This window comes from Haliotis asinina, chromosome 15 (genome assembly GCF_037392515.1).
Source record: "Haliotis asinina isolate JCU_RB_2024 chromosome 15, JCU_Hal_asi_v2, whole genome shotgun sequence".
Classification (NCBI taxonomy): Eukaryota; Metazoa; Mollusca; class Gastropoda; order Lepetellida; family Haliotidae; genus Haliotis; species Haliotis asinina.
In genome coordinates, this window is record NC_090294.1 from 51,538,951 (window position 1) to 51,558,001 (window position 19,051).

Genomic DNA, 19,051 nt, shown 5'->3' on the forward strand with positions numbered 1-19,051 from the left:
ATTGGATCAGAAATGATATTTCTCTACTTAGTTTCTAAGGTGTAGCGAAGCCAACCCTACTGTATGAGTACGGGTGGTAAAATACTTGGTTCTTGTAATGTTTTATAGTAAGTACATGTATAGTGATACTGTGAAATAAAAAAGAACATCGCCCGAACAGGGACTCGAACCCTGGACCCTCAGATCACTCTGATTGTAACAGACCGCTTAAAAGTCTGATGCTCTACCGACTGAGCTATCCGGGCTCTGCTTCAGGATAGCACATATTTCTAGTCACATGACAGGAAGCTGTACACAGACCTCTCTTGACATTTCTGCATCACCAAATACCATTTGATTTTACTTCATTCAACACAATTCAAGCTGTAACCATACCAAGTCAACTCTTGCACTCTGAATGACTGTACTTTGGTGGCAGGCCTCGTTCTATAGTTAACAAACAAGACACTGTGCTATCGGCTATGCACGGGTGAGCAATAATTGTATATGACTGCGACTTACTGGGATGAAGATGGCTAAGATATGTAAACGAGGGCCTGTCTACAATTCTAGCCATCGTAAGAAAGAAGTCTTACATGCATTGCAAGCCATTTCATCATGTGGGCAATTCTTTGTCATAGACGAAAAGAGATTGGATCAGAAATGATATTTCTCTACTTAGTTTCTAAGGTGTAGCGAAGCCAACCCTACTGTATGAGTACGGGTGGTAAAATACTTGGTTCTTGTAATGTTTTATAGTAAGTACATGTATAGTGATACTGTGAAATAAAAAAGAACATCGCCCGAACAGGGACTCGAACCCTGGACCCTCAGATCACTCTGATTGTAACAGACCGCTTAAAAGTCTGATGCTCTACCGACTGAGCTATCCGGGCTCTGCTTCAGGATAGCACATATTTCTAGTCACATGACAGGAAGCTGTACACAGACCTCTCTTGACATTTCTGCATCACCAAATACCATTTGATTTTACTTCATTCAACACAATTCAAGCTGTAACCATACCAAGTCAACTCTTGCACTCTGAATGACTGTACTTTGGTGGCAGGCCTCGTTCTATAGTTAACAAACAAGACACTGTGCTATCGGCTATGCACGGGTGAGCAATAATTGTATATGACTGCGACTTACTGGGATGAAGATGGCTAAGATATGTAAACGAGGGCCTGTCTACAATTCTAGCCATCGTAAGAAAGAAGTCTTACATGCATTGCAAGCCATTTCATCATGTGGGCAATTCTTTGTCATAGACGAAAAGAGATTGGATCAGAAATGATATTTCTCTACTTAGTTTCTAAGGTGTAGCGAAGCCAACCCTACTGTATGAGTACGGGTGGTAAAATACTTGGTTCTTCTAATGTTTTATAGTAAGTACATGTATAGTGATACTGTGAAATAAAAAAGAACATCGCCCGAACAGGGACTCGAACCCTGGACCCTCAGATCACTCTGATTGTAACAGACCGCTTAAAAGTCTGATGCTCTACCGACTGAGCTGTCCGGGCTCTGCTTCAGGATAGCACATATTTCTAGTCACATGACAGGAAGCTGTACACAGACCTCTCTTGACATTTCTGCATCACCAAATACCATTTGATTTTACTTCATTCAACACAATTCAAGCTGTAACCATACCAAGTCAACTCTTGCACTCTGAATGACTGTACTTTGGTGGCAGGCCTCGTTCTATAGTTAACAAACAAGACACTGTGCTATCGGCTATGCACGGGTGAGCAATAATTGTATATGACTGCGACTTACTGGGATGAAGATGGCTAAGATATGTAAACGAGGGCCTGTCTACAATTCTAGCCATCGTAAGAAAGAAGTCTTACATGCATTGCAAGCCATTTCATCATGTGGGCAATTCTTTGTCATAGACGAAAAGAGATTGGATCAGAAATGATATTTCTCTACTTAGTTTCTAAGGTGTAGCGAAGCCAACCCTACTGTATGAGTACGGGTGGTAAAATGCTTGGTTCTTCTAATGTTTTATAGTAAGTACATGTATAGTGATACTGTGAAATAAAAAAGAACATCGCCCGAACAGGGACTCGAACCCTGGACCCTCAGATCACTCTGATTGTAACAGACCGCTTAAAAGTCTGATGCTCTACCGACTGAGCTGTCCGGGCTCTGCTTCAGGATAGCACATATTTCTAGTCACATGACAGGAAGCTGTACACAGACCTCTCTTGACATTTCTGCATCACCAAATACCATTTGATTTTACTTCATTCAACACAATTCAAGCTGTAACCATACCAAGTCAACTCTTGCACTCTGAATGACTGTACTTTGGTGGCAGGCCTCGTTCTATAGTTAACAAACAAGACACTGTGCTATCGGCTATGCACGGGTGAGCAATAATTGTATATGACTGCGACTTACTGGGATGAAGATGGCTAAGATATGTAAACGAAGGCCTGTCTACAATTCTAGCCATCGTAAGAAAGAAGTCTTACATGCATTGCAAGCCATTTCATCATGTGGGCAATTCTTTGTCATAGACGAAAAGAGATTGGATCAGAAATGATATTTCTCTACTTAGTTTCTAAGGTGTAGCGAAGCCAACCCTACTGTATGAGTACGGGTGGTAAAATGCTTGGTTCTTCTAATGTTTTATAGTAAGTACATGTATAGTGATACTGTGAAATAAAAAAGAACATCGCCCGAACAGGGACTCGAACCCTGGACCCTCAGATCACTCTGATTGTAACAGACCGCTTAAAAGTCTGATGCTCTACCGACTGAGCTGTCCGGGCTCTGCTTCAGGATAGCACATATTTCTAGTCACATGACAGGAAGCTGTACACAGACCTCTCTTGACATTTCTGCATCACCAAATACCATTTGATTTTACTTCATTCAACACAATTCAAGCTGTAACCATACCAAGTCAACTCTTGCACTCTGAATGACTGTACTTTGGTGGCAGGCCTCGTTCTATAGTTAACAAACAAGACACTGTGCTATCGGCTATGCACGGGTGAGCAATAATTGTATATGACTGCGACTTACTGGGATGAAGATGGCTAAGATATGTAAACGAAGGCCTGTCTACAATTCTAGCCATCGTAAGAAAGAAGTCTTACATGCATTGCAAGCCATTTCATCATGTGGGCAATTCTTTGTCATAGACGAAAAGAGATTGGATCAGAAATGATATTTCTCTACTTAGTTTCTAAGGTGTAGCGAAGCCAACCCTACTGTATGAGTACGGGTGGTAAAATGCTTGGTTCTTCTAATGTTTTATAGTAAGTACATGTATAGTGATACTGTGAAATAAAAAAGAACATCGCCCGAACAGGGACTCGAACCAGGGACCCTCAGATCACTCTGATTGTAACAGACCGCTTAAAAGTCTGATGCTCTACCGACTGAGCTATCCGGGCTCTGCTTCAGGATAGCACATATTTCTAGTCACATGACAGGAAGCTGTACACAGACCTCTCTTGACATTTCTGCATCACCAAATACCATTTGATTTTACTTCATTCAACACAATTCAAGCTGTAACCATACCAAGTCAACTCTTGCACTCTGAATGACTGTACTTTGGTGGCAGGCCTTGTTCTATAGTTAACAAACAAGACACTGTGCTATCGGCTATGCACGGGTGAGCAATAATTGTATATGACTGCGACTTACTGGGATGAAGATGGCTAAGATATGTAAACGAGGGCCTGTCTACAATTCTAGCCATCGTAAGAAAGAAGTCTTACATGCATTGCAAGCCATTTCATCATGTGGGCAATTCTTTGTCATAGACGAAAAGAGATTGGATCAGAAATGATATTTCTCTACTTAGTTTCTAAGGTGTAGCGAAGCCAATCCTACTGTATGAGTACGGGTGGTAAAATACTTGGTTCTTCTAATGTTTTATAGTAAGTACATGTATAGTGATACTGTGAAATAAAAGAGAACATCACCCGAACAGGGACTCGAACCCTGGACCCTCAGATCACTCTGATTGTAACAGACCGCTTAAAAGTCTGATGCTCTACCGACTGAGCTATCCGGGCTCTGCTTCAGGATAGCACATATTTCTAGTCACATGACAGGAAGCTGTACACAGACCTCTCTTGACATTTCTGCATCACCAAATACCATTTGATTTTACTTCATTCAACACAATTCAAGCTGTAACCATACCAAGTCAACTCTTGCACTCTGAATGACTGTACTTTGGTGGCAGGCCTCGTTCTATAGTTAACAAACAAGACACTGTGCTATCGGCTATGCACGGGTGAGCAATAATTGTATATGACTGCGACTTACTGGGATGAAGATGGCTAAGATATGTAAACGAGGGCCTGTCTACAATTCTAGCCATCGTAAGAAAGAAGTCTTACATGCATTGCAAGCCATTTCATCATGTGGGCAATTCTTTGTCATAGACGAAAAGAGATTGGATCAGAAATGATATTTCTCTACTTAGTTTCTAAGGTGTAGCGAAGCCAACCCTACTGTATGAGTACGGGTGGTAACATGCTTGGTTCTTCTAATGTTTTATAGTAAGTACATGTATAGTGATACTGTGAAATAAAAAAGAACATCGCCCGAACAGGGACTCGAACCCTGGACCCTCAGATCACTCTGATTGTAACAGACCGCTTAAAAGTCTGATGCTCTACCGACTGAGCTGTCCGGGCTCTGCTTCAGGATAGCACATATTTCTAGTCACATGACAGGAAGATGTACACAGACCTCTCTTGACATTTCTGCATCACCAAATACCATTTGATTTTACTTCATTCAACACAATTCAAGCTGTAACCATACCAAGTCAACTCTTGCACTCTGAATGACTGTACTTTGGTGGCAGGCCTCGTTCTATAGTTAACAAACAAGACACTGTGCTATCGGCTATGCACGGGTGAGCAATAATTGTATATGACTGCGACTTACTGGGATGAAGATGGCTAAGATATGTAAACGAGGGCCTGTCTACAATTCTAGCCATCGTAAGAAAGAAGTCTTACATGCATTGCAAGCCATTTCATCATGTGGGCAATTCTTTGTCATAGACGAAAAGAGATTGGATCAGAAATGATATTTCTCTACTTAGTTTCTAAGGTGTAGCGAAGCCAACCCTACTGTATGAGTACGGGTGGTAAAATGCTTGGTTCTTCTAATGTTTTATAGTAAGTACATGTATAGTGATACTGTGAAAAAAAAAAGAACATCGCCCGAACAGGGACTCGAACCCTGGACCCTCAGATGACTCTGATTGTAACAGACCGCTTAAAAGTCTGATGCTCTACCGACTGAGCTATCCGGGCTCTGCTTCAGGATAGCACATATTTCTAGTCACATGACAGGAAGCTGTACACAGACCTCTCTTGACATTTCTGCATCACCAAATACCATTTGATTTTACTTCATTCAACACAATTCAAGCTGTAACCATACCAAGTCAACTCTTGCACTCTGAATGACTGTACTTTGGTGGCAGGCCTCGTTCTATAGTTAACAAACAAGACACTGTGCTATCGGCTATGCACGGGTGAGCAATAATTGTATATGACTGCGACTTACTGGGATGAAGATGGCTAAGATATGTAAACGAGGGCCTGTCTACAATTCTAGCCATCGTAAGAAAGAAGTCTTACATGCATTGCAAGCCATTTCATCATGTGGGCAATTCTTTGTCATAGACGAAAAGAGATTGGATCAGAAATGATATTTCTCTACTTAGTTTCTAAGGTGTAGCGAAGCCAACCCTACTGTATGAGTACGGGTGGTAAAATGCTTGGTTCTTCTAATGTTTTATAGTAAGTACATGTATAGTGATACTGTGAAATAAAAAAGAACATCGCCCGAACAGGGACTCGAACCCTGGACCCTCAGATCACTCTGATTGTAACAGACCGCTTAAAAGTCTGATGCTCTACCGACTGAGCTGTCCGGGCTCTGCTTCAGGATAGCACATATTTCTAGTCACATGACAGGAAGCTGTACACAGACCTCTCTTGACATTTCTGCATCACCAAATACCATTTGATTTTACTTCATTCAACACAATTCAAGCTGTAACCATACCAAGTCAACTCTTGCACTCTGAATGACTGTACTTTGGTGGCAGGCCTCGTTCTATAGTTAACAAACAAGACACTGTGCTATCGGCTATGCACGGGTGAGCAATAATTGTATATGACTGCGACTTACTGGGATGAAGATGGCTAAGATATGTAAACGAGGGCCTGTCTACAATTCTAGCCATCGTAAGAAAGAAGTCTTACATGCATTGCAAGCCATTTCATCATGTGGGCAATTCTTTGTCATAGACGAAAAGAGATTGGATCAGAAATGATATTTCTCTACTTAGTTTCTAAGGTGTAGCGAAGCCAACCCTACTGTATGAGTACGGGTGGTAAAATGCTTGGTTCTTCTAATGTTTTATAGTAAGTACATGTATAGTGATACTGTGAAATAAAAAAGAACATCGCCCGAACAGGGACTCGAACCCTGGACCCTCAGATGACTCTGATTGTAAGAGACCGCTTAAAAGTCTGATGCTCTACCGACTGAGCTATCCGGGCTCTGCTTCAGGATAGCACATATTTCTAGTCACATGACAGGAAGCTGTACACAGACCTCTCTTGACATTTCTGCATCACCAAATACCATTTGATTTTACTTCATTCAACACAATTCAAGCTGTAACCATACCAAGTCAACTCTTGCACTCTGAATGACTGTACTTTGGTGGCAGGCCTCGTTCTATAGTTAACAAACAAGACACTGTGCTATCGGCTATGCACGGGTGAGCAATAATTGTATATGACTGCGACTTACTGGGATGAAGATGGCTAAGATATGTAAACGAGGGCCTGTCTACAATTCTAGCCATCGTAAGAAAGAAGTCTTACATGCATTGCAAGCCATTTCATCATGTGGGCAATTCTTTGTCATAGACGAAAAGAGATTGGATCAGAAATGATATTTCTCTACTTAGTTTCTAAGGTGTAGCGAAGCCAACCCTACTGTATGAGTACGGGTGGTAAAATGCTTGGTTCTTGTAATGTTTTATAGTAAGTACATGTATAGTGATACTGTGAAATAAAAAAAGAACATCGCCCGAACAGGGACTCGAACCCTGGACCCTCAGATCACTCTGATTGTAACAGACCGCTTAAAAGTCTGATGCTCTACCGACTGAGCTATCCGGGCTCTGCTTCAGGATAGCACATATTTCTAGTCACATGACAGGAAGCTGTACACAGACCTCTCTTGACATTTCTGCATCACCAAATACCATTTGATTTTACTTCATTCAACACAATTCAAGCTGTAACCATACCAAGTCAACTCTTGCACTCTGAATGACTGTACTTTGGTGGCAGGCCTCGTTCTATAGTTAACAAACAAGACACTGTGCTATCGGCTATGCACGGGTGAGCAATAATTGTATATGACTGCGACTTACTGGGATGAAGATGGCTAAGATATGTAAACGAGGGCCTGTCTACAATTCTAGCCATCGTAAGAAAGAAGTCTTACATGCATTGCAAGCCATTTCATCATGTGGGCAATTCTTTGTCATAGACGAAAAGAGATTGGATCAGAAATGATATTTCTCTACTTAGTTTCTAAGGTGTAGCGAAGCCAACCCTACTGTATGAGTACGGGTGGTAAAATACTTGGTTCTTCTAATGTTTTATAGTAAGTACATGTATAGTGATACTGTGAAATAAAAAAGAACATCGCCCGAACAGGGACTCGAACCCTGGACCCTCAGATCACTCTGATTGTAACAGACCGCTTAAAAGTCTGATGCTCTACCGACTGAGCTATCCGGGCTCTGCTTCAGGATAGCACATATTTCTAGTCACATGACAGGAAGCTGTACACAGACCTCTCTTGACATTTCTGCATCACCAAATACCATTTGATTTTACTTCATTCAACACAATTCAAGCTGTAACCATACCAAGTCAACTCTTGCACTCTGAATGACTGTACTTTGGTGGCAGGCCTCGTTCTATAGTTAACAAACAAGACACTGTGCTATCGGCTATGCACGAGTGAGCAATAATTGTATATGACTGCGACTTACTGGGATGAAGATGGCTAAGATATGTAAACGAGGGCCTGTCTACAATTCTAGCCATCGTAAGAAAGAAGTCTTACATGCATTGCAAGCCATTTCATCATGTGGGCAATTCTTTGTCATAGACGAAAAGAGATTGGATCAGAAATGATATTTCTCTACTTAGTTTCTAAGGTGTAGCGAAGCCAACCCTACTGTATGAGTACGGGTGGTAAAATGCTTGGTTCTTGTAATGTTTTATAGTAAGTACATGTATAGTGATACTGTGAAATAAAAAAAGAACATCGCCCGAACAGGGACTCGAACCCTGGACCCTCAGATCACTCTGATTGTAACAGACCGCTTAAAAGTCTGATGCTCTACCGACTGAGCTGTCCGGGCTCTGCTTCAGGATAGCACATATTTCTAGTCACATGACAGGAAGCTGTACACAGACCTCTCTTGACATTTCTGCATCACCAAATACCATTTGATTTTACTTCATTCAACACAATTCAAGCTGTAACCATACCAAGTCAACTCTTGCACTCTGAATGACTGTACTTTGGTGGCAGGCCTCGTTCTATAGTTAACAAACAAGACACTGTGCTATCGGCTATGCACGGGTGAGCAATAATTGTATATGACTGCGACTTACTGGGATGAAGATGGCTAAGATATGTAAACGAGGGCCTGTCTACAATTCTAGCCATCGTAAGAAAGAAGTCTTACATGCATTGCAAGCCATTTCATCATGTGGGCAATTCTTTGTCATAGACGAAAAGAGATTGGATCAGAAATGATATTTCTCTACTTAGTTTCTAAGGTGTAGCGAAGCCAACCCTACTGTATGAGTACGGGTGGTAAAATACTTGGTTCTTCTAATGTTTTATAGTAAGTACATGTATAGTGATACTGTGAAATAAAAAAGAACATCGCCCGAACAGGGACTCGAACCCTGGACCCTCAGATCACTCTGATTGTAACAGACCGCTTAAAAGTCTGATGCTCTACCGACTGAGCTATCCGGGCTCTGCTTCAGGATAACACATATTTCTAGTCACATGACAATAAGCTGTACACAGACCTCTCTTGACATTTCTGCATCACCAAATACCATTTGATTTTACTTCATTCAACACAATTCAAGCTGTAACCATACCAAGTCAACTCTTGCACTCTGAATGACTGTACTTTGGTGGCAGGCCTCGTTCTATAGTTAACAAACAAGACACTGTGCTATCGGCTATGCACGGGTGAGCAATAATTGTATATGACTGCGACTTACTGGGATGAAGATGGCTAAGATATGTAAACGAGGGCCTGTCTACAATTCTAGCCATCGTAAGAAAGAAGTCTTACATGCATTGCAAGCCATTTCATCATGTGGGCAATTCTTGTCATAGACGAAAAGAGATTGGATCAGAAATGATATTTCTCTACTTAGTTTCTAAGGTGTAGCGAAGCCAACCCTACTGTATGAGTACGGGTGGTAAAATACTTGGTTCTTGTAATGTTTTATCGTAAGTACATGTATAGTGATACTGTGAAATAAAAAAGAACATCGCCCGAACAGGGACTCGAACCCTGGACCCTCAGATCACTCTGATTGTAACAGACCGCTTAAAAGTCTGATGCTCTACCGACTGAGCTATCCGGGCTCTGCTTCAGGATAGCACATATTTCTAGTCACATGACAATAAGCTGTACACAGACCTCTCTTGACATTTCTTCATCACCAAATACCATTTGATTTTACTTCATTCAACACAATTCAAGCTGTAACCATACCAAGTCAACTCTTGCACTCTGAATGACTGTACTTTGGTGGCAGGCCTCGTTCTATAGTTGACAAACAAGACACTGTGCTATCGGCTATGCACGAGTGAGCAATAATTGTATATGACTGCGACTTACTGGGATGAAGATGGCTAAGATATGTAAACGAGGGCCTGTCTACAATTCTAGCCATCGTAAGAAAGAAGTCTTACATGCATTGCAAGCCATTTCATCATGTGGGCAATTCTTTGTCATAGACGAAAAGAGATTGGATCAGAAATGATATTTCTCTACTTAGTTTCTAAGGTGTAGCGAAGCCAACCCTACTGTATGAGTACGGGTGGTAAAATACTTGGTTCTTGTAATGTTTTATAGTAAGTACATGTATAGTGATACTGTGAAATAAAAAAGAACATCGCCTGAACAGGGACTCGAACCCTGGACCCTCAGATCACTCTGATTGTAACAGACCGCTTAAAAGTCTGATGCTCTACCGACTGAGCTATCCGGGCTCTGCTTCAGGATAACACATATTTCTAGTCACATGACAATAAGCTGTACACAGACCTCTCTTGACATTTCTGCATCACCAAATACCATTTGATTTTACTTCATTCAACACAATTCAAGCTGTAACCATACCAAGTCAACTCTTGCACTCTGAATGACTGTACTTTGGTGGCAGGCCTCGTTCTATAGTTAACAAACAAGACACTGTGCTATCGGCTATGCACGGGTGAGCAATAATTGTATATGACTGCGACTTACTGGGATGAAGATGGCTAAGATATGTAAACGAGGGCCTGTCTACAATTCTAGCCATCGTAAGAAAGAAGTCTTACATGCATTGCAAGCCATTTCATCATGTGGGCAATTCTTGTCATAGACGAAAAGAGATTGGATCAGAAATGATATTTCTCTACTTAGTTTCTAAGGTGTAGCGAAGCCAACCCTACTGTATGAGTACGGGTGGTAAAATACTTGGTTCTTGTAATGTTTTATCGTAAGTACATGTATAGTGATACTGTGAAATAAAAAAGAACATCGCCCGAACAGGGACTCGAACCCTGGACCCTCAGATCACTCTGATTGTAACAGACCACTTAAAAGTCTGATGCTCTACCGACTGAGCTATCCGGGCTCTGCTTCAGGATAGCACATATTTCTAGTCACATGACAGGAAGCTGTACACAGACCTCTCTTGACATTTCTGCATCACCAAATACCATTTGATTTTACTTCATTCAACACAATTCAAGCTGTAACCATACCAAGTCAACTCTTGCACTCTGAATGACTGTACTTTGGTGGCAGGCCTCGTTCTATAGTTAACAAACAAGACACTGTGCTATCGGCTATGCACGGGTGAGCAATAATTGTATATGACTGCGACTTACTGGGATGAAGATGGCTAAGATATGTAAACGAGGGCCTGTCTACAATTCTAGCCATCGTAAGAAAGAAGTCTTACATGCATTGCAAGCCATTTCATCATGTGGGCAATTCTTTGTCATAGACGAAAAGAGATTGGATCAGAAATGATATTTCTCTACTTAGTTTCTAAGGTGTAGCGAAGCCAACCCTACTGTATGAGTACGGGTGGTAAAATACTTGGTTCTTGTAATGTTTTATCGTAAGTACATGTATAGTGATACTGTGAAATAAAAAAGAACATCGCCCGAACAGGGACTCGAACCCTGGACCCTCAGATCACTCTGATTGTAACAGACCACTTAAAAGTCTGATGCTCTACCGACTGAGCTATCCGGGCTCTGCTTCAGGATAGCACATATTTCTAGTCACATGACAGGAAGCTGTACACAGACCTCTCTTGACATTTCTGCATCACCAAATACCATTTGATTTTACTTCATTCAACACAATTCAAGCTGTAACCATACCAAGTCAACTCTTGCACTCTGAATGACTGTACTTTGGTGGCAGGCCTCGTTCTATAGTTAACAAACAAGACACTGTGCTATCGGCTATGCACGAGTGAGCAATAATTGTATATGACTGCGACTTACTGGGATGAAGATGGCTAAGATATGTAAACGAGGGCCTGTCTACAATTCTAGCCATCGTAAGAAAGAAGTCTTACATGCATTGCAAGCCATTTCATCATGTGGGCAATTCTTGTCATAGACGAAAAGAGATTGGATCAGAAATGATATTTCTCTACTTAGTTTCTAAGGTGTAGCGAAGCCAACCCTACTGTATGAGTACGGGTGGTAAAATACTTGGTTCTTGTAATGTTTTATCGTAAGTACATGTATAGTGATACTGTGAAATAAAAAAGAACATCGCCCGAACAGGGACTCGAACCCTGGACCCTCAGATCACTCTGATTGTAACAGACCACTTAAAAGTCTGATGCTCTACCGACTGAGCTATCCGGGCTCTGCTTCAGGATAGCACATATTTCTAGTCACATGACAGGAAGCTGTACACAGACCTCTCTTGACATTTCTGCATCACCAAATACCATTTGATTTTACTTCATTCAACACAATTCAAGCTGTAACCATACCAAGTCAACTCTTGCACTCTGAATGACTGTACTTTGGTGGCAGGCCTCGTTCTATAGTTAACAAACAAGACACTGTGCTATCGGCTATGCACGGGTGAGCAATAATTGTATATGACTGCGACTTACTGGGATGAAGATGGCTAAGATATGTAAACGAGGGCCTGTCTACAATTCTAGCCATCGTAAGAAAGAAGTCTTACATGCATTGCAAGCCATTTCATCATGTGGGCAATTCTTTGTCATAGACGAAAAGAGATTGGATCAGAAATGATATTTCTCTACTTAGTTTCTAAGGTGTAGCGAAGCCAACCCTACTGTATGAGTACGGGTGGTAAAATACTTGGTTCTTGTAATGTTTTATCGTAAGTACATGTATAGTGATACTGTGAAATAAAAAAGAACATCGCCCGAACAGGGACTCGAACCCTGGACCCTCAGATCACTCTGATTGTAACAGACCACTTAAAAGTCTGATGCTCTACCGACTGAGCTATCCGGGCTCTGCTTCAGGATAGCACATATTTCTAGTCACATGACAGGAAGCTGTACACAGACCTCTCTTGACATTTCTGCATCACCAAATACCATTTGATTTTACTTCATTCAACACAATTCAAGCTGTAACCATACCAAGTCAACTCTTGCACTCTGAATGACTGTACTTTGGTGGCAGGCCTCGTTCTATAGTTAACAAACAAGACACTGTGCTATCGGCTATGCACGAGTGAGCAATAATTGTATATGACTGCGACTTACTGGGATGAAGATGGCTAAGATATGTAAACGAGGGCCTGTCTACAATTCTAGCCATCGTAAGAAAGAAGTCTTACATGCATTGCAAGCCATTTCATCATGTGGGCAATTCTTTGTCATAGACGAAAAGAGATTGGATCAGAAATGATATTTCTCTACTTAGTTTCTAAGGTGTAGCGAAGCCAACCCTACTGTATGAGTACGGGTGGTAAAATACTTGGTTCTTGTAATGTTTTATAGTAAGTACATGTATAGTGATACTGTGAAATAAAAAAGAACATCGCCCGAACAGGGACTCGAACCCTGGACCCTCAGATCACTCTGATTGTAACAGACCGCTTAAAAGTCTGATGCTCTACCGACTGAGCTATCCGGGCTCTGCTTCAGGATAACACATATTTCTAGTCACATGACAATAAGCTGTACACAGACCTCTCTTGACATTTCTGCATCACCAAATACCATTTGATTTTACTTCATTCAACACAATTCAAGCTGTAACCATACCAAGTCAACTCTTGCACTCTGAATGACTGTACTTTGGTGGCAGGCCTCGTTCTATAGTTACCAAACAAGACACTGTGCTATCGGCTATGCACGGGTGAGCAATAATTGTATATGACTGCGACTTACTGGGATGAAGATGGCTAAGATATGTAAACGAGGGCCTGTCTACAATTCTAGCCATCGTAAGAAAGAAGTCTTACATGCATTGCAAGCCATTTCATCATGTGGGCAATTCTTTGTCATAGACGAAAAGAGATTGGATCAGAAATGATATTTCTCTACTTAGTTTCTAAGGTGTAGCGAAGCCAACCCTACTGTATGAGTACGGGTGGTAAAATACTTGGTTCTTGTAATGTTTTATAGTAAGTACATGTATAGTGATACTGTGAAATAAAAAAGAACATCGCCCGAACAGGGACTCGAACCCTGGACCCTCAGATCACTCTGATTGTAACAAACCGCTTAAAAGTCTGATGCTCTACCGACTGAGCTATCCGGGCTCTGCTTCAGGATAACACATATTTCTAGTCACGTGACAATAAGCTGTACACAGACCTCTCTTGACATTTCTGCATCACCAAATACCATTTGATTTTACTTCATTCAACACAATTCAAGCTGTAACCATACCAAGTCAACTCTTGCACTCTGAATGACTGTACTTTGGTGGCAGGCCTCGTTCTATAGTTAACAAACAAGACACTGTGCTATCGGCTATGCACGAGTGAGCAATAATTGTATATGACTGCGACTTACTGGGATGAAGATGGCTAAGATATGTAAACGAGGGCCTGTCTACAATTCTAGCCATCGTAAGAAAGAAGTCTTACATGCATTGCAAGCCATTTCATCATGTGGGCAATTCTTGTCATAGACAAAAAGAGATTGGATCAGAAATGATATTTCTCTACTTAGTTTCTAAGGTGTAGCGAAGCCAACCCTACTTTATGAGTACGGGTGGTAAAATACTTGGTTCTTCTAATGTTTTATAGTAAGTATAGTGATACTGTGAAATAAAAAAGAACATCGCCCGAACAGGGACTCGAACCCTGGACCCTCAGATCACTCTGATTGTAACAGACCGCTTAAAGGGACACTAATGCGGAGCAATTTCCGTGGACTGGTGTAAACTTTTGTTATTGTTTTTTTCCCGTGAGTACCCGGATGATATCCCAGAATTCGTGACTGGTTCGTGACCTCTGCTGCGCAGTCCTTGTGCGCAATTGATAGTTTAATAATAGACAGATCAACTAAGGTGAAGTCATTTTTGCTTCATTACAAATGTATTGTGAAAACAAATGAAACACTTTGAAGGTTAATCATCTGCCAGTGATAGATATAGTGAAAAACTATTAGGACGGAAAAATAGCGAAGCCAATGTACGTCTCTATATTTTGTCTCATAACTCGAATTAGTTTCAATTACTAAAAGACCACACGGTCTGCTTATACTTTTAGTACATTTCTAACATGACAGCAACATTTGTACATTGTATCAGGGATACCCTACCTCTATACAGACTCCCTGATTGTATAGATTGCCAATGTGGATCCTATTTCACATACATACGCGATCTAGTGTGTGTTTTCTGTCATATAGATTATGCTGAATGCTACAACAAATAAATTAAAACAAAATGCAAATAATGAATGTAAAACAGACTCATTTTATAGCAACAATGTCAGGATACTACCTTGTTCAGGAATGTATTCATCAATATCCACATATAAGAAATCGTATTCCATTCATCTGCAGCTGGTAAATAATCCTGCTTTGTGTTGTGTGTCTTACAACAGTCTAATTTGCGAAAAAGTAACACATCGTTTCACGTCTTTCACACTGGCGAAAAACTGATAACCCTCTCATTGGTCACCCAAGATGGCACACCTGGCAACTAATTGTATGATGTCCGCCATTCTAAGTAATTTAGTTAACCTATAATGAGCAATCAATCAATCAACGCAAGGGTGGTTAATTCTTTGAAGGGAGGATGTTTTTTTTACACTCGCACTTTACGACAGGGTGTAGTCAGTATGAATTAGTACATCTACACACACTGCCTTTTGACAAATCCGCTAGAAGATAAAAGTAATTAATTAATCAGTGTGTTATCGGTTAATCCTTTGATCGATGTTTGTTTTTGTAACTCAGCTGATAAACCCTCTTGCATCACTTACATGCACATATTACATAACATACAATGCATTTGCCATTACAGACCTTAATTTATAATGTTGCGTATTTACTCTAGACAGGAGAAGTGCCAAATGGGAACCTTTGTTGAGTAACTGAAGTGATGGTACTACTAATTATACCTGTTATAAATTCATTAATTGACCATCCAAAGAATGATGACAAATAACACGTGTAGGTTTACACCATCAAACGCGAGTTACAGCAAGGAAGATGTAATCTCTGTGTCGCATGCAGCCTGAAAACACTTATGGGCCGAAACTGTTTTGATGATACCAACGGAACTTAGTTACATAAGGAATACATACAGGCATTTGCTGTGTACTTGGGTAAATAGGTGTAATAAGTTGGGTTTTTTGACGTAAGAAAATTTTCAGATTTCTCTACCAAAGGCAAAGTCATCGTTTTTAGTTTACGAATTCAAATAAATCAACTGTGTGTTTTTATTATCATAAATAATAAACCAGGGTAGCTACCATAGCTACCAAAATGTACGTATGATATTTGCTATCACAGCTGAACTAACACTCAAAACTACCTAAATATAAGGCTTTGCAATCTTTCGGACTGAAACAAATGGCTTGCTACGTGCCTGTAGACATCATATTTTTCACGTAACATGATTAAATATCGAGGATAGAAATAGGATCAAATCGGATCAGTCACTATACCATCTAAGCATACGAAAAAAACTACAGTGCTGGGATATTTTGTTACGATCAGACAAGGAATACCGTGGATATTTTTAAATAACGGTATATGATGGGCATCCGGCCTTTTGACTGTTTAGGTGAAGAAATTCTGCTAATATGGACAGGAACCCAGTCCCTTTGTCCGTCACGGTCGACGGAGCGGGCGCTGACCAATTTGCAGTTTGGTTTCGTAATTCGACCGTTGGCGAGAAACATTATTCGCTCCGCATCAGTGCCCCTTTAAAAGTCTGATGCTCTACCGACTGAGCTATCCGGGCTCTGCTTCAGGATAACACATATTTCTAGTCACATGACAATAAGCTGTACACAGACCTCTCTTGACATTTCTGCATCACCAAATACCATTTGATTTTACTTCATTCAACACAATTCAAGCTGTAACCATACCAAGTCAACTCTTGCACTCTGAATGACTGTACTTTGGTGGCAGGCCTCGTTCTATAGTTACCAAACAAGACACTGTGCTATCGGCTATGCACGGGTGAGCAATAATTGTATATGACTGCGACTTACTGGGATGAAGATGGCTAAGATATGTAAACGAGGGCCTGTCTACAATTCTAGCCATCGTAAGAAAGAAGTCTTACATGCATTGCAAGCCATTTCATCATGTGGGCAATTCTTTGTCATAGACGAAAAGAGATTGGATCAGAAATGATATTTCTCTACTTAGTTTCTAAGGTGTAGCGAAGCCAACCCTACTGTATGAGTACGGGTGGTAAAATACTTGGTTCTTGTAATGTTTTATAGTAAGTACATGTATAGTGATACTGTGAAATAAAAAAGAACATCGCCCGAACAGGGACTCGAACCCTGGACCCTCAGATCACTCTGATTGTAACAGACCGCTTAAAAGTCTGATGCTCTACCGACTGAGCTATCCGGGCTCTGCTTCAGGATAGCACATATTTCTAGTCACATGACAATAAGCTGTACACAGACCTCTCTTGACATTTCTGCATCACCAAATACCATTTGATTTTACTTCATTCAACACAATTCAAGCTGTAACCATACCAAGTCAACTCTTGCACTCTGAATGACTGTACTTTGGTGGCAGGCCTCGTTCTATAGTTACCAAACAAGACACTGTGCTATCGGCTATGCACGGGTGAGCAATAATTGTATATGACTGCGACTTACTGGGATGAAGATGGCTAAGATATGTAAACGAGGGCCTGTCTACAATTCTAGCCATCGTAAGAAAGAAGTCTTACATGCATTGCAAGCCATTTCATCATGTGGGCAATTCTTTGTCATAGACGAAAAGAGATTGGATCAGAAATGATATTTCTCTACTTAGTTTCTAAGGTGTAGCGAAGCCAACCCTACTGTATGAGTACGGGTGGTAAAATACTTGGTTCTTCTAATGTTTTATAGTAAGTACATGTATAGTGATACTGTGAAATAAAAAAGAACATCGCCCGAACAGGGACTCGAACCCTGGACCCTCAGATCACTCTGATTGTAACAGACCGCTTAAAAGTCTGATGCTCTACCGACTGAGCTATCCGGGCTCTGCTTCAGGATAGCACATATTTCTAGTCACATGACAGGAAGCTGTACACAGACCTCTCTTGACATTTCTGCATCACCAAATACCATTTGATTTTACTTCATTCAACACAATTCAAGCTGTAACCATACCAAGTCAACTCTTGCACTCTGAATGACTGTACTTTGGTGGCAGGCCTCGTTCTATAGTTAACAAACAAGACACTGTGTTATCGGCTATGCACGGGTGAGCAATAATTGTATATGACTGCGACTTACTGGGATGAAGATGGCTAAGATATGTAAACGAGGGCCTGTCTACAATTCTAGCCATCGTAAGAAAGAAGTCTTACATGCATTGCAAGCCATTTCATCATGTGGGCAATTCTTTGTCATAGACGAAAAGAGATTGGATCAGAAATGATATTTCTCTACTTAGTTTCTAAGGTGTAGCGAAGCCAACCCTACTGTATGAGTACGGGTGGTAAAATACTTGGTTCTTGTAATGTTTTATAGTAAGTACATGTATAGTGATACTGTGAAATAAAAAAGAACATCGCCCGAACAGGGACTCGAACCCTGGACCCTCAGATCACTCTGATTGTAACAAACCGCTTAAAAGTCTGATGCTCTACCGACTGAGCTATCCGGGCTCTGCTTCAGGATAACACATATTTCTAGTCACGTGACAATAAGCTGTACACAGACCTCTCTTGACATTTCTGCATCACCAAATACCATTTGATTTTACTTCATTTTTAACCATACCAAGTCAACTCTTGCACTCTGAATGACTGTACTTTGGTGGCAGGCCTCGTTCTATAGTTACCAAACAAGACACTGTGCTATCGGCTATGCACGGGTGAGCAATAATTGTATATGACTGCGACTTACTGGGATGAAGATGGCTAAGATATGTAAACGAGGGCCTGTCTACAATTCTAGCCATCGTAAGAAAGAAGTCTTACATGCATTGCAAGCCATTTCATCATGTGGGCAATTCTTTGTCATAGACGAAAAGAGATTGGATCAGAAATGATATTTCTC

At 40.9% G+C, this 19,051-nt stretch overlaps 26 non-coding genes across 26 annotated transcripts; all 26 read right to left on the reverse strand.

Annotated features, from left to right (window-relative positions):
• Window positions 1-149: 149 nt before the first annotated feature.
• On the reverse strand, window positions 150-245 carry Trnak-uuu (transfer RNA lysine (anticodon UUU)). The gene is made up of 2 exons: window positions 209-245; window positions 150-185 (listed from the first exon to the last, which is right to left on the reverse strand). It is a non-coding gene; the product is annotated as a tRNA-Lys (tRNA).
• A 534-nt stretch (window positions 246-779) lies between these two features.
• On the reverse strand, window positions 780-875 carry Trnak-uuu (transfer RNA lysine (anticodon UUU)). The gene is made up of 2 exons: window positions 839-875; window positions 780-815 (listed from the first exon to the last, which is right to left on the reverse strand). It is a non-coding gene; the product is annotated as a tRNA-Lys (tRNA).
• Window positions 876-1,409: 534 nt separating this feature from the next.
• Trnak-uuu (transfer RNA lysine (anticodon UUU)) lies at window positions 1,410-1,505 on the reverse strand. Its single transcript has 2 exons — window positions 1,469-1,505; window positions 1,410-1,445 (listed from the first exon to the last, which is right to left on the reverse strand). It is a non-coding gene; the product is annotated as a tRNA-Lys (tRNA).
• Window positions 1,506-2,039: 534 nt separating this feature from the next.
• On the reverse strand, window positions 2,040-2,135 carry Trnak-uuu (transfer RNA lysine (anticodon UUU)). The gene is made up of 2 exons: window positions 2,099-2,135; window positions 2,040-2,075 (listed from the first exon to the last, which is right to left on the reverse strand). It is a non-coding gene; the product is annotated as a tRNA-Lys (tRNA).
• A 534-nt stretch (window positions 2,136-2,669) lies between these two features.
• Trnak-uuu (transfer RNA lysine (anticodon UUU)) lies at window positions 2,670-2,765 on the reverse strand. The gene is made up of 2 exons: window positions 2,729-2,765; window positions 2,670-2,705 (listed from the first exon to the last, which is right to left on the reverse strand). It is a non-coding gene; the product is annotated as a tRNA-Lys (tRNA).
• Window positions 2,766-3,299: 534 nt separating this feature from the next.
• On the reverse strand, window positions 3,300-3,395 carry Trnak-uuu (transfer RNA lysine (anticodon UUU)). Its single transcript has 2 exons — window positions 3,359-3,395; window positions 3,300-3,335 (listed from the first exon to the last, which is right to left on the reverse strand). It is a non-coding gene; the product is annotated as a tRNA-Lys (tRNA).
• Window positions 3,396-3,929: 534 nt separating this feature from the next.
• On the reverse strand, window positions 3,930-4,025 carry Trnak-uuu (transfer RNA lysine (anticodon UUU)). Its single transcript has 2 exons — window positions 3,989-4,025; window positions 3,930-3,965 (listed from the first exon to the last, which is right to left on the reverse strand). It is a non-coding gene; the product is annotated as a tRNA-Lys (tRNA).
• A 534-nt stretch (window positions 4,026-4,559) lies between these two features.
• On the reverse strand, window positions 4,560-4,655 carry Trnak-uuu (transfer RNA lysine (anticodon UUU)). Its single transcript has 2 exons — window positions 4,619-4,655; window positions 4,560-4,595 (listed from the first exon to the last, which is right to left on the reverse strand). It is a non-coding gene; the product is annotated as a tRNA-Lys (tRNA).
• A 534-nt stretch (window positions 4,656-5,189) lies between these two features.
• Trnak-uuu (transfer RNA lysine (anticodon UUU)) lies at window positions 5,190-5,285 on the reverse strand. Its single transcript has 2 exons — window positions 5,249-5,285; window positions 5,190-5,225 (listed from the first exon to the last, which is right to left on the reverse strand). It is a non-coding gene; the product is annotated as a tRNA-Lys (tRNA).
• A 534-nt stretch (window positions 5,286-5,819) lies between these two features.
• Window positions 5,820-5,915, reverse strand: Trnak-uuu (transfer RNA lysine (anticodon UUU)). The gene is made up of 2 exons: window positions 5,879-5,915; window positions 5,820-5,855 (listed from the first exon to the last, which is right to left on the reverse strand). It is a non-coding gene; the product is annotated as a tRNA-Lys (tRNA).
• A 534-nt stretch (window positions 5,916-6,449) lies between these two features.
• Window positions 6,450-6,545, reverse strand: Trnak-uuu (transfer RNA lysine (anticodon UUU)). The gene is made up of 2 exons: window positions 6,509-6,545; window positions 6,450-6,485 (listed from the first exon to the last, which is right to left on the reverse strand). It is a non-coding gene; the product is annotated as a tRNA-Lys (tRNA).
• A 535-nt stretch (window positions 6,546-7,080) lies between these two features.
• Window positions 7,081-7,176, reverse strand: Trnak-uuu (transfer RNA lysine (anticodon UUU)). The gene is made up of 2 exons: window positions 7,140-7,176; window positions 7,081-7,116 (listed from the first exon to the last, which is right to left on the reverse strand). It is a non-coding gene; the product is annotated as a tRNA-Lys (tRNA).
• Window positions 7,177-7,710: 534 nt separating this feature from the next.
• Trnak-uuu (transfer RNA lysine (anticodon UUU)) lies at window positions 7,711-7,806 on the reverse strand. The gene is made up of 2 exons: window positions 7,770-7,806; window positions 7,711-7,746 (listed from the first exon to the last, which is right to left on the reverse strand). It is a non-coding gene; the product is annotated as a tRNA-Lys (tRNA).
• A 535-nt stretch (window positions 7,807-8,341) lies between these two features.
• Window positions 8,342-8,437, reverse strand: Trnak-uuu (transfer RNA lysine (anticodon UUU)). Its single transcript has 2 exons — window positions 8,401-8,437; window positions 8,342-8,377 (listed from the first exon to the last, which is right to left on the reverse strand). It is a non-coding gene; the product is annotated as a tRNA-Lys (tRNA).
• A 534-nt stretch (window positions 8,438-8,971) lies between these two features.
• Trnak-uuu (transfer RNA lysine (anticodon UUU)) lies at window positions 8,972-9,067 on the reverse strand. The gene is made up of 2 exons: window positions 9,031-9,067; window positions 8,972-9,007 (listed from the first exon to the last, which is right to left on the reverse strand). It is a non-coding gene; the product is annotated as a tRNA-Lys (tRNA).
• Window positions 9,068-9,600: 533 nt separating this feature from the next.
• Window positions 9,601-9,696, reverse strand: Trnak-uuu (transfer RNA lysine (anticodon UUU)). The gene is made up of 2 exons: window positions 9,660-9,696; window positions 9,601-9,636 (listed from the first exon to the last, which is right to left on the reverse strand). It is a non-coding gene; the product is annotated as a tRNA-Lys (tRNA).
• Window positions 9,697-10,230: 534 nt separating this feature from the next.
• Window positions 10,231-10,326, reverse strand: Trnak-uuu (transfer RNA lysine (anticodon UUU)). The gene is made up of 2 exons: window positions 10,290-10,326; window positions 10,231-10,266 (listed from the first exon to the last, which is right to left on the reverse strand). It is a non-coding gene; the product is annotated as a tRNA-Lys (tRNA).
• A 533-nt stretch (window positions 10,327-10,859) lies between these two features.
• Window positions 10,860-10,955, reverse strand: Trnak-uuu (transfer RNA lysine (anticodon UUU)). Its single transcript has 2 exons — window positions 10,919-10,955; window positions 10,860-10,895 (listed from the first exon to the last, which is right to left on the reverse strand). It is a non-coding gene; the product is annotated as a tRNA-Lys (tRNA).
• A 534-nt stretch (window positions 10,956-11,489) lies between these two features.
• Window positions 11,490-11,585, reverse strand: Trnak-uuu (transfer RNA lysine (anticodon UUU)). The gene is made up of 2 exons: window positions 11,549-11,585; window positions 11,490-11,525 (listed from the first exon to the last, which is right to left on the reverse strand). It is a non-coding gene; the product is annotated as a tRNA-Lys (tRNA).
• A 533-nt stretch (window positions 11,586-12,118) lies between these two features.
• On the reverse strand, window positions 12,119-12,214 carry Trnak-uuu (transfer RNA lysine (anticodon UUU)). The gene is made up of 2 exons: window positions 12,178-12,214; window positions 12,119-12,154 (listed from the first exon to the last, which is right to left on the reverse strand). It is a non-coding gene; the product is annotated as a tRNA-Lys (tRNA).
• A 534-nt stretch (window positions 12,215-12,748) lies between these two features.
• On the reverse strand, window positions 12,749-12,844 carry Trnak-uuu (transfer RNA lysine (anticodon UUU)). Its single transcript has 2 exons — window positions 12,808-12,844; window positions 12,749-12,784 (listed from the first exon to the last, which is right to left on the reverse strand). It is a non-coding gene; the product is annotated as a tRNA-Lys (tRNA).
• Window positions 12,845-13,378: 534 nt separating this feature from the next.
• Window positions 13,379-13,474, reverse strand: Trnak-uuu (transfer RNA lysine (anticodon UUU)). Its single transcript has 2 exons — window positions 13,438-13,474; window positions 13,379-13,414 (listed from the first exon to the last, which is right to left on the reverse strand). It is a non-coding gene; the product is annotated as a tRNA-Lys (tRNA).
• A 534-nt stretch (window positions 13,475-14,008) lies between these two features.
• Window positions 14,009-14,104, reverse strand: Trnak-uuu (transfer RNA lysine (anticodon UUU)). The gene is made up of 2 exons: window positions 14,068-14,104; window positions 14,009-14,044 (listed from the first exon to the last, which is right to left on the reverse strand). It is a non-coding gene; the product is annotated as a tRNA-Lys (tRNA).
• A 3,197-nt stretch (window positions 14,105-17,301) lies between these two features.
• On the reverse strand, window positions 17,302-17,397 carry Trnak-uuu (transfer RNA lysine (anticodon UUU)). The gene is made up of 2 exons: window positions 17,361-17,397; window positions 17,302-17,337 (listed from the first exon to the last, which is right to left on the reverse strand). It is a non-coding gene; the product is annotated as a tRNA-Lys (tRNA).
• Window positions 17,398-17,931: 534 nt separating this feature from the next.
• Window positions 17,932-18,027, reverse strand: Trnak-uuu (transfer RNA lysine (anticodon UUU)). The gene is made up of 2 exons: window positions 17,991-18,027; window positions 17,932-17,967 (listed from the first exon to the last, which is right to left on the reverse strand). It is a non-coding gene; the product is annotated as a tRNA-Lys (tRNA).
• Window positions 18,028-18,561: 534 nt separating this feature from the next.
• Trnak-uuu (transfer RNA lysine (anticodon UUU)) lies at window positions 18,562-18,657 on the reverse strand. The gene is made up of 2 exons: window positions 18,621-18,657; window positions 18,562-18,597 (listed from the first exon to the last, which is right to left on the reverse strand). It is a non-coding gene; the product is annotated as a tRNA-Lys (tRNA).
• Between the last annotated feature and the right edge of the window lie 394 nt (window positions 18,658-19,051).